The 11,612-nt window shown below is 31.7% G+C and overlaps 1 long non-coding RNA gene across 1 annotated transcript; it reads right to left on the bottom strand.

Moving 5' to 3' along the window:
* Positions 1-9,782: 9,782 nt before the first annotated feature.
* Positions 9,783-10,960, bottom strand: LOC114718834 (uncharacterized). The gene is made up of 2 exons (XR_003737856.1): positions 10,865-10,960; positions 9,783-10,682 (listed from the first exon to the last, which is right to left on the bottom strand). It is a non-coding gene; the product is annotated as an uncharacterized LOC114718834 (long non-coding RNA).
* Between the last annotated feature and the right edge of the window lie 652 nt (positions 10,961-11,612).

Genomic DNA, 11,612 nt, shown 5'->3' with positions numbered 1-11,612 from the left:
TGCTTCTGAAACCATGGTTTGGGGTTTCCCAAACACCCCCTAAACCTGTAGCTCAACCGCTATCAAACACCTGCCTTGTGAGAGTGAGGTTGTAAATTCAAACCCATTCATAAAGATTATAATAAATTATGATGAAATAAAAATTGAGACTGAAATTTAATTCTTTTGTTCAAAAACTAGAATGCACAAACTGATAAGATCGATAAGAATGTTGACGTTCTTCAATATTCTTTCATTCATGGCTTTCCATTCCACTCTGTGTGTGTTATATGGTTGGTCCCCCAACCCACTGCTGCATTTCACTGGCTCACACATGTTAAATGTTTTTTGTTTCTCGACCACAGAAACTCAGATAATTAATGGTAAAAATACATATACAAACACCGTAATATAAATATAAAAAACAAAAACAAAAATATTCAGAGTTTTCTTTTTTAAAATTTTTTCGGGCCAAAAGAGTTCTAATTTAAGTAATTATTATGCTTAGGTTCAATTTCGTGCAATTAAATTCATTCCATGAGTCGGAACCGCAGCAGTGGGGGGGGAGGGACAACGTATTTTAGTACAGATTTCTCTTGCATGCAATTGTATTAAAATTAAAAATCATGTTACCAACAAGCTGTTGTTTGAGATAGTAGGTGGTCTCACCTGTAAAAAAAAAATACAATTTGAATTCCGAAAAACATACTTATTGAGGGGATTTTAACCTTAATATTCACTCAAAGTGGTTTAAGAATACTCTAGTTATACCGTCACGTCTGGTCGGGCATATGCATGTTAGGAAAATTTATAAAAGAGACTATATATATATATATATATATTCTGTAACTCTTATATTATAAGGCATTTTTTAAAAAAAAAAGATTACACAATTATTACACGTCATCAAGCACCGATAAATATGTAAAGATCCCAATAATTGAATTATTTGGTTTAATATATAGAACTATTAAAATTAATTTAAAATAATAAATATGTAAAAAATATATATAGTTTTTTTCCTCAAAAGACTCCTTTATTTATAAGTAAGCAAATGACATAGGGTAATAAGGAGGAAAAAAATAGAAAAATGCATGAAAACAATTAATTAGAAGTAAAATTGATAAAATTGCATTTAATACGTATGCAACCCTAAAATAATTATTATAAAAAGGACGAGGGGATTTAAAAATTTAGATCTTATAAAAAGAGGCAAAGGGGGAGTAATCCAAGAAATTGCCAACCATATCATATCACACGCACATTATTGTGAGAACATCTACATTAATACATGCATGACTTCCTGTTGAAATTACAAACAAACAAAACCTTACAAATTAAGCTACATTGTTACATTTTACAGGTTATAAACAACATGATTAACTATATATTTCAATGTTGAGATAATTATTGTACTTAAAAAAACGTGTAATTAATTAGCTAGATATATCATAAATAAATGAACAGTGGTGTTTTTTACGAGTACTGTTTGGGGATTCAATTATTAATGTTACATTATACACCAACATGCCCCTTGTCATTATTATATTCTTCAATAATTGTCCACCACCAACCTCTCTGCCTCTCTCACCATTCACTCTTTCTGTTTTCTTGCTTCTCGCCTCCTTCTTCTTGTTCTTATATTTTTGTTACCAAAGAGAAATATTAACCTCTCTCTCTCTCCCCCCCGGCCCCCCAAAACATAAGTACTCAGTTATTAAAATTTACAGAGATTAGAAAACTGATTTTTGTCTAAAATATTTTCTCCTTCTAAATCTACTCCTTTTTTTTTTAATTTTATGGTGATAAAACCATTTATATGGAAAGATGATTTAAAACGTCCTAAAATTTTGAATAAGGTGTTAAAAGGGGACTATTGTTTACAATAATTGGGTAATATATCTACGGACAAAGGGAGTACTATACACGTTAACTTCATAAAGAGTGCATTTATCAAGCCAAACATTCTTAGAATTACAAAATCAAATTAAAGCATCACATTTAATATTTATATTAGTACTAATAATAGTAGTGAGCGAAGAGGATGGTGGATTTATCACCCCCATCGCCAAAGCAAAACACATTCCCTCTTAATTAGCAAGTAAATTAAGTTGTTTTGTTCATTCATCTACAAATCCAAACAAGAAAGGAATTCCTAAAATTTATGATGGTTAATGATCAGTTTCACCGTTATTTTTCTATTTACATATTATAATTAATAACAAATATTATAATTATTTATGAAATTATATGTAATGGATTGAAAATGATACTTAGTTCTGCCTTTGTTCAGACTTTAAATAATAAATATAGGTACAAGTGTATTTTCCTTTAACTCCGCACAATTTTTTTTTCATTTCTTAATTTTATAAATTTTTGCGAGTCTTCTGGCCCTAACATTAATGATTAGTTTTATTAATAAAACATATGAACATTAAAATTTTAAATGCTCATAAAATATTTTTAATTCTTCACAATAATAATTGGAAAAAATATTATTTACAATTAACGATGTCAGCATCAGAAAATTAAAATATTTTTAAAATTAAAAGACTAAACTAAAAGCTTAAATAAAATTGAAGAAATAAATGTACCCTTTTCAGTTTTCATAACCATGTAATCATTGGTCAATTCTCAACTCTCTCTCATCATGACTTTTCAGAGTATTAATCAAACTTAAAAATTGAAACCCATCCATTGATGTTTCTTTTCAGTGAACCAAAAAAGGAGAGGGAATGATTTTTTATTTTACGACAGATGGAAATTTCGTAGAGAGACTCGTTTTTATTATTTAATATTTAATATTTTAATAATATCCTTATAAAATAAATCTTAGCCATTAAAGTTTAATCTAATGATAAAAATATTAAGTGGAAAGGAAATGGAGAGAGGAGTTAGTGGAGACATTCCTCTCCTGTTCTGTGTAGGTTTTAGTTAGTTTTGGTCCGTCAATGATAGATTATGCTAAAATAATATTATATTTTGTTTTTAATATAAGAGTTCATTTGATTTTTATTTTGATCATAAATATAAAATCCCAATTCATTTTATCTCTCATATTTATTTATTTTTCTCAATGTATTATCATAACAATGGTAGTTATAGACAATATACTTAATTAACAAAGATATTTTAGAAAGACAATACTTTTTATTACAAATAACTAACTTAACTAATTTTATTAATCTAATCAAATTAGTCAACTAACCCTTATATTATGAACTGGGATAGTAATATACACAGATTAGACAGGAAAAATACTACCTCTGGTTCTAATTATAAAATCTTATATGCAGACTATAAATAAGGTCTTATAATTAGAACCGAATGTAGTATTTGCTTGTTATTAGTGGATATATTAAAAGAACTGATGGTTTTATTTTTTAAATTCTATACATTATCTTTAATCACATTGACAAATTAAAGTGGACTCATTTTAACAGATTAATAACTTTAAGTTGAGTGTGATTTCCGTCCGTTACGTTTTATCTCAATATTCTGGAACTAGATAAATCCAAATGAAATAATAGGTGAAATCTGTATATCATATAAAATTTTTTAATACTTAAATTTACACACACATGAATATTTTTAGTTATAAAATATTTTTTGCATTATGTTTTATGTGCCAAAAGAAAAGGAATGTTTCACAATATATTTGTATGACTGAGGGCTTCTCATGATCGAGACTATTAAACTAAAATCTGAAATAATTGGGAGCCTGATAATTTGTTATTGAAAAAAAAAATTGAACAGTTTAAATTTCACTTCAAAACGAACACCACTTATTCATCCTTAAAATGAGCAGGAAATTCAGGCCCACAGTGTCTTGGCATGGACATGCCTTTTTGAATTTGTTGCGAAACATGATAATAACACAACCAAATAAAAATCCCACACACACACGTATACGTACATCAATCCCATTTATATATTTATATATATATATATATATATTGTGCAGTACTCCAAAGAAAAGAAGGACCCATAGATTATTTGAAATGAGTTTCATCATAATATTTCCTAATTTTTTCTTTTTATAATACTCATACCTTTTTTCAGCTACTTGAAGACACATAAATAATGCACTCTAGTATAGACTAATTAACAAAACAGAATTAAACGGCATAATCTGATAATGGAAGCAATTTTTTGATATTATATAATGCGACTGTGATATTTTGACGAGCTCATTTTTTAGTGCAATATAAAAAGAAATTACTATTTTTGTCGGATCAAGATTGAACAACAGTGATTCAATGAATTCGAACTAAATAAAACAATTTCTCTTGAATATTCTTTTCATCTTTCGACACACAAGAGAATAGATAATAATTTGAACTTCTTAAAATTATGTGTTATGAATATAATAATATTTTTGTGGATGTCTATATATCTCCCATTATCTCCTATATCTCCTATTATCTCTATATTCTATAATTATCTCATATTATTATGTAATCTATAGATTCTATCAAAGATGTAAAGCTGTGCCTATAAATAGAGGCCATGTATAATGTACTGGATACTCTTGAATGGAATGAGAAATACTATATTTTGTTAATCATCTCTTCCTCTGTATAATTTTTTTCCTATTTCTTCTTTTTTTATAACATTATATTATTTTTATAACCTTTTTGCGAACGTATTTTTCTGACATTTAAAATTAATTCTCGAAGAGACTGAAAAATAAAATAAAAAATTCAATAAGAATTAAAAAATAAAGGTATAAAATTATAAATATTGCAATTAATTCTTCATAAATCTCATATATATAGCATGCAATATTAGTGGTCGGAAAAGACAATTTACAAGCGTAAACAATAACTTAAGTTGAAAAGTAATAATAATTGTTCTAAATTATAATTATTTTTGTTTCTAGATTTACCCCTAATTAAATGATTTACCTTCCCACATAAATGTTATTATCCTTAATCTGTTCTGTAATCTCTCCCATGGGTTGGGGATGGATATTTGTGAAAAAAATCAAATCATTTGATGGAATTCAAGCACTGCGCGATAGGACACTTATATAAATATATAAATATATATATTTGGTTACATAGGACACTTATATTTTGAACTATGATAATGATAACTCTTCACAAAGTGACTAATATAATAAATATGGAGAGAGTAATGATTGGAATAGGTTGTCTTATAATAAGATCAAAAGGATTGTAGTCAGACGCGTAATATTAATAATCAACAATAATTCAACAGAAAAAGAGGAAATTTAAAAATAAGATCAAGGGAGAGTTAGGTATTTGATGAGGGCATAAGACCCGTAAAAAATAAGCCAAAAAGAAAACTGACTGGATACTAAACCGATTGAGACAGTAGTTTAAGGATTAGTTGGTTGGATCAAAGTTAATTCGAGATCAAACCGATCATATTAAAATAATGTAATTTAGTTGAAAATAACAAAATACAACATCATCAATAATCACTAATAACAAAATACAAGAAATTATTACAATAATAATTTGATTGTAATAATAACAAAGTATAAGAACATTGAGAATTTTAATCTTTATGATTCATCAATAATTAAAATTAATAATCATTGATACCAAAAATTTCATTAAAATTCATTTAAATTCACAGTGACTAAAATGTTAGGAGCTGAATAAGAAAATAGGACCAATAAAAACATATCATTCAAACCAGTTTACACTAGATTTGATTGGTTCGATACCAGTTCAATGTCTAAATCACACAAGACCACTGGCCCCGGTTCACTGGTTTTCCTGTTAAACCAGCAAGTTCAGTCCAATTTTTTGTTTCTTGATACAAAAACATCAACATCAATTTTTGTCAACATGGATGGTGTCATTAACTATGTCAAATATTCTATGAACATGCATCCACATCAACATATAATCACAAATAATGAAAAAAGATACAGCAGGAAAAAGGAGAGGAAGGAGTAGTTAATTCATTTGTGATAGACACGACATGGACATGCTTCTCACTTGCATTATTAATGTGGGGGTCGCATCCATCGTCACTCATTTTCATATCTCTTAACTGTTCCATGGACCAGACAAGTGCTTCTCATGCACGCTCGCTACCCACACATATATACCAACATGTTATGTGGATTTTTTTTTAACATTTATTTCAATGAAGTGCATTTTTTTTTTTAAATAACGTGAAGCATTGGAGAGGGGTAGATATGGAATAATCCAGAATAGATAATAGGAGTAATAAAGTGATAACAGTAGTAAGTCGTTAGGCAAACGTCAAACATTTACAAATCGGGTGTACTATTGCCAATTGCCAAAGCGGATTCAAAACATTATGCATTTACGTCTTCCGGTGACCAACAAAAGTTGGTCAATAGGCAAGAAGTCAGTTTATAACCTACAAAGTCGTGAATTCAAATCTTATTGTCGATATGAGGATTTTGTTGGTAGGTGATATATAAGTATCTCTATAAATACTCTTTGAGCTTGAAAATATACCCTAATCTTGGTAAGCCTCTAGACCTAACTCATCTAAATTTTTTTATAGAAATGTGTGTGTATATATATAGAGAGAGAGACAGACAGACACACACCTTCCAGTGATCCTATGCCTTTCAAATTCTTGAGAGAGGGGGGGGGGAAGAGTATTATTGGAAGGAGTCTATCTCACAAGTAAAGCTTAGACTCTAATAAATTCAAGGTACTGTCATCCAACTGATTAATCTCTTGTTATTGCACTAAATATGAGCTTTTTCAATATCATAACATCACACATGTACATATATAGACTGATGTTCTATAATATTGTTAAATATCTAGTAACGTTGTAGCAAAAACTGAAACTACTGTTATTGTCCCGGCATAACTAGATAGCTGAGTGGGAAATGAAGGCCCACGATCCATGGGGCATAGCCCAATGCTGCAAATCTAGTTTCTAGGTAGAAAAGCCCAAGCCTAAAATAGAGCGGCCTTTCTTTGGGCCCAAAAAGGGCAAAGTTTGAAACTTTCTGGGCCCGATTACACCAATAGAAAAATTGTTTTTTTTCTTTTTGCAATCTGTTTTCTTTTCTTTCTTTTTTTTCCTTTTGTTAGTGAAGAGAAAGTGTAAAAGAACAAGGAAAAACAAAAGAGAAAGGAGAGCAGCCTGCACATTCTGCTTATCAGATTTGAACCATTCCCTACATCCCAAAGATCAGTAAACAACAAAAGATGGGAATAGAAAGGAAAATTCTTAATTATTTTTTAATGATAAGAGATTTGTTTTTATTCAAATATTATTCTTTTTAAGATTATATATAAATGTTTCTGTTTGCGTATTTGTTTTCTAACCTTAGAAATTCTTGTGGCGCATATGAAAATGTCAAAATAAGAAGAAAAGAAAATCATAAAAGAAGGAAGTGCATGATAATAATAATGCAAAGTCTGAAGCCTGTGTGGGATGAGGCAGCATACTACTGTTTTGGGGTGGGCCCAATGAGAATGGGAATAATCCCACGAAAAGAAGAAGCATCTTGACAAGGAGTGGTGAGGGCATTATTGATGTGTCATTGTTAAAGGGAAGGGTATTGGAAGCGAATAATACAAAGCTTGAACTGTTGCAGCAGGCACAAGACTAAGTAGAAATAGCCTTTGTTAATTGTTATTATTTGTCATATACTAAAGTTATGAATTTCAACTTTATAAATTATAAATATTTTGTAAACAACATTACTCTAATTATGAAAGGCAACATGAGAGAGAGAAGTAGGACTAGAGATAACAGAAAAACATATACAGATTCGGCTCAGACTCAAATTCAGCCTCAACTTTTAAATCTTAATTATAGTTCAGACCTATTTAGCTAAAACCTTTCAATATTTAACCTAGTTTCACCTTGGATGTGTGGTCCTCTTCTGCATGGGAAAGATGGTTAAATTGTCCATATTTTTTTTTAAAAAAAAGCTAAATAGCAGTGAAAATGAATGAAATGTTAAAAGAATAAGAATAGAAGAGAGGGCAGGGGGTCCCCAATGGCAATGAAAGAGCCATGTTCGCATGTAACCTAAAGATGGAAAAAGCATTGACTCTGGTGGGCCCCCATGTTGGTTGTACCTCCTTCATCTCTTTGCCAATTTCCATGCATTTCATTTCATCATATTCTTTCCCTATTTAACTTTAATCTCCCCTCTTTCCAACCCTCAACCAAAAAGAAACACTAGCTTTCTCTATTGATTTTGCAAAAACCTTTAATTATATAATGCTGTAAATTTTTTTACATATTTTTTGAAAATTTTTTTAATGATAATTAGCAATAACTTTTTCTTTTTTCACTCATAGGGAAAAAAAGGATGAATAATGATTGAGTCACACACAAGTTAAAGGCAGGTAGCTTTTCAAGGTTCCAATTTTAGGCATCATGATCATTATTTTGTGCATCAAGTCATTTTGAGGAACCTCAAAAAATATACTCCTCTAGTCCTAAATATAAGATTTTTTTTTTTTTTGTATTTAGGACCGGGAGAATATATAGATAACTTTTCTCCATCTCATAATTACATCTAATTATATAACTTCACATTTGGCCCTTCTCTTTATAGCAACATCATATTAACGCACAAATCACACTGTTCTCTGCATGCTATTTTGCAGTGCAGGCCCTCCAATGAGCTTCATCAAAGTTCATCTCTAAATTAAATTTCTTTAATCTGTTCCACAAGATATGACCAAAGATCCAAAGTTTTGCATCGTTTGGGGCAAATTAGTCTGAAAACTGTGACCACTTTGAACCCCTTTTTTTCTTTGCTTTTGAGTACAAAGTGTACTACTCAGTCAAATACAATGGCAAGAGCCGAAAGATTTCAATCCCACAAAAAGCAAGCTATATCCGAGCTTTTAATAAGTTTGTTTATTTCAAACTTGCAAGACCACGTTTGAAAGATGATTATAAGAGAAAGAGTTAAAGAATGTGTTTTTTACTGTTATTATTTGAGTTAAATGGACACCTATGAGAAGTTGCGGCGACGGCAAAAAAGCAAGGTTGGAAGAAGTAGTTGTTGTTATGTTGATGTAATCGAATAATGTTGAAGTTAATGTTTTTTGTTTTTTTTTGTTTTTACACAGAATCATAGGCAACCCATTTGAGAAAATGGAGCAGTAACAGAGAGAAAGATCATTGTCTCTGCACATGTCATCTCCATAAGTAGGGCTACCATTTGTAGATCACTGATTGAGAAAAACTATGAACTATTATTATTCACATTTCATGCTTTGTTGAAAACCAAACAACCTTTCTCCATCCTTCTTTTGTTTTTTGATGCCGACACATACACACACACACACACACACACACGCACGCACACAGAGTCTTTTTGAACAATAATACTTGATTTTGAGTTGCCCTTTGAGTGAAGAAGAAGAATTCTATATAGATGCAGGCTGGAGTTTTTTGCAGAAAAAACTTGAGGAAGCATGTAAAGAGAGATGGGTTTAGGACCACAGAGAAGCAAAATCCAAATACAGTTTCATCATGACTTATTCCTTAATTGTCTTTTGTATAAAACAAGGAAAGCCAAAATCAATATATAAGACAGGGAAATATCACAGAATTATCTCATCCTCCTCCTCTTCCTTTCTCTCCCTTATTCCGGGTTTTTGTTTTTTCCTCTCAGAGTTTCTTCAGCTTTATTTCTCAATCCTCATATATACATGAACCGTATGTGTTTATATATTTACTTTTCTTGTGAAATATTTGGGGCCGATATATATAAGGTCAGAGAGAGAGAGGGGGGGCTCCAATAATACAGTGGATATGTGTACAGAAAGAGAGCAGTCACGAGAGAGAGAGAGAGAATTAAATTAAAGGGCAGAGATCAAAGAGAATATGTAGACACTTTCTTAGCCAAACAACATATAAAACAACGAAACTGAGATGCCTGCAACTACAGCAGAAGCAGCAGCAGCAGAAACAGCATAAACATTCTGCACACACTATGATACAAAAGCGAAAATTGATTGCCTTAACAGAATAACTTGATACGCACTTGGCTTTTCAACTCTCACACAACATCCCCATCTTTCTTTAACTATTATTACTCTCGATCTGGGCTTCCTCTTACCACAATCATAAAAGCAAAAACCAGCCCCTAAAGTCTACTTCAAGTCAAGCTTCATCTGCATTGCTGGCACATTTCAAGAAGCCCTTTTTGAGGGGTTTCAAGGGCTTTTCCTTTGTAGTTTTTTTTTTTTTTGGTGTCATGTCATATTAATAGGAATTGTTGCATGCTTGGCCGAAAACTGAAACAGCTCAGGAGGGATAGACAAGGAAGGAGAAGATGAGTTGGGCGGAAAAAGGGAAACAGAGGGATCAAACACTATATCAGCAGATTCTGATATAGAGTCTTTCACAGAAGTGAGAACAAAGACCACAGACCCCACATGGGGTCTTACAAGGTCAAGAAAAGGTCTTACAAGGTCAAGAAGACTCAAATAAGAAACACAAATGACAGAAGAAGACGGGAAAAATGGGGGGTAGAACTTAGATGAAGAAGAGACCCTATAGTGAGTAATTTAAAAGCTCAGGTAGGATAGCACCGGATCAGAAGAACAATGGACTATCGTCCACAAGTAACATTCCAGAGGAAGCATCATCATCATCATCAGCTTCAGCTCCAAGGAAAGGTTCCTTCTGGCCATGGCAATTGCTCACAATTCTCAAAGAGCCAGACACATGCATGGTGAAGGAGCCCTTACAGGGACCTGCAATATAAGATCATCGTCATCGTCATCTCAGTACAAGCTTTAGCATGCTGATCAAAGAGGAAACACGGATTACGCTTATATAAATGTCACTGAACTTGTAGATATGTATAAAAGTGAAGAAGAAGAAGAAGAGGAATGATATTATATATATATATGGAAGATGGATTAAAAACTGATACCTTTATCGAAGAATCTGTCCTTTGGTTTCATTTTTTGAGAGTCTCGTGACAGAGAGAAGGGAAGAGGATGATTGTGTTAAGACGGATGCAAAGAGAAGAGGGAGAGGCAGAGGAGGAAGGAGGGAGCTTATATGGGCGAAAAAGAGAAGGAAGGAAGGAAGGTGGGGGAGGCAGCCAGTGGGCTTTCATTATGGACCTGAAAGTGACAGGTCCAAGGCCCACAAAAGAATGTAGAACCCGACCTGATGATGTCATCCGGGCGGGTCTACCCATATTTGTCTGCCTATTCTGCCCCACCCACACCAACACTCCCAAATTAATAGCCACTAGGTAATAAATAAATTTAAAAATTAAGTAGAGTATAACCTTTTATTCAGTATTACTTCTTTACCAGAAAAAAAAATAGTGCCCATCATATATATTTATATTGCATGATTCAATAATAAATAGCAAAATTCATTTAAATCTATTTCGGTAGAAAAATAACAGTACACTATGCCACACCAAAAAAAAAGCACGGAATTCTAATACGAGTACTTTTTTGGCGGATCCTCAAGATGAACCTGACAGATTCATATAATAATTATTTTAAAAAAAACGATTACTTTTAGCTTTTCAACTATTTTTTGTATTGATTTGTACTGGCTTTGGTTGATGCCACGTCCCTATCTTTATTTATTATTTGGAGGGAGGGGGCAGCGGGCACTATGTGGAGCTTATCGCCTATTGGATTGCACAGGGTTGGCCA

This window comes from Neltuma alba, unplaced genomic scaffold, assembly GCF_004799145.2.
Source record: "Neltuma alba isolate B1F8T4 unplaced genomic scaffold, ASM479914v2 tig00011872_pilon, whole genome shotgun sequence".
NCBI classification, from domain to species: Eukaryota; Viridiplantae; Streptophyta; class Magnoliopsida; order Fabales; family Fabaceae; genus Neltuma; species Neltuma alba.
This window is presented reverse-complemented; position numbering and strand designations above follow the sequence as displayed.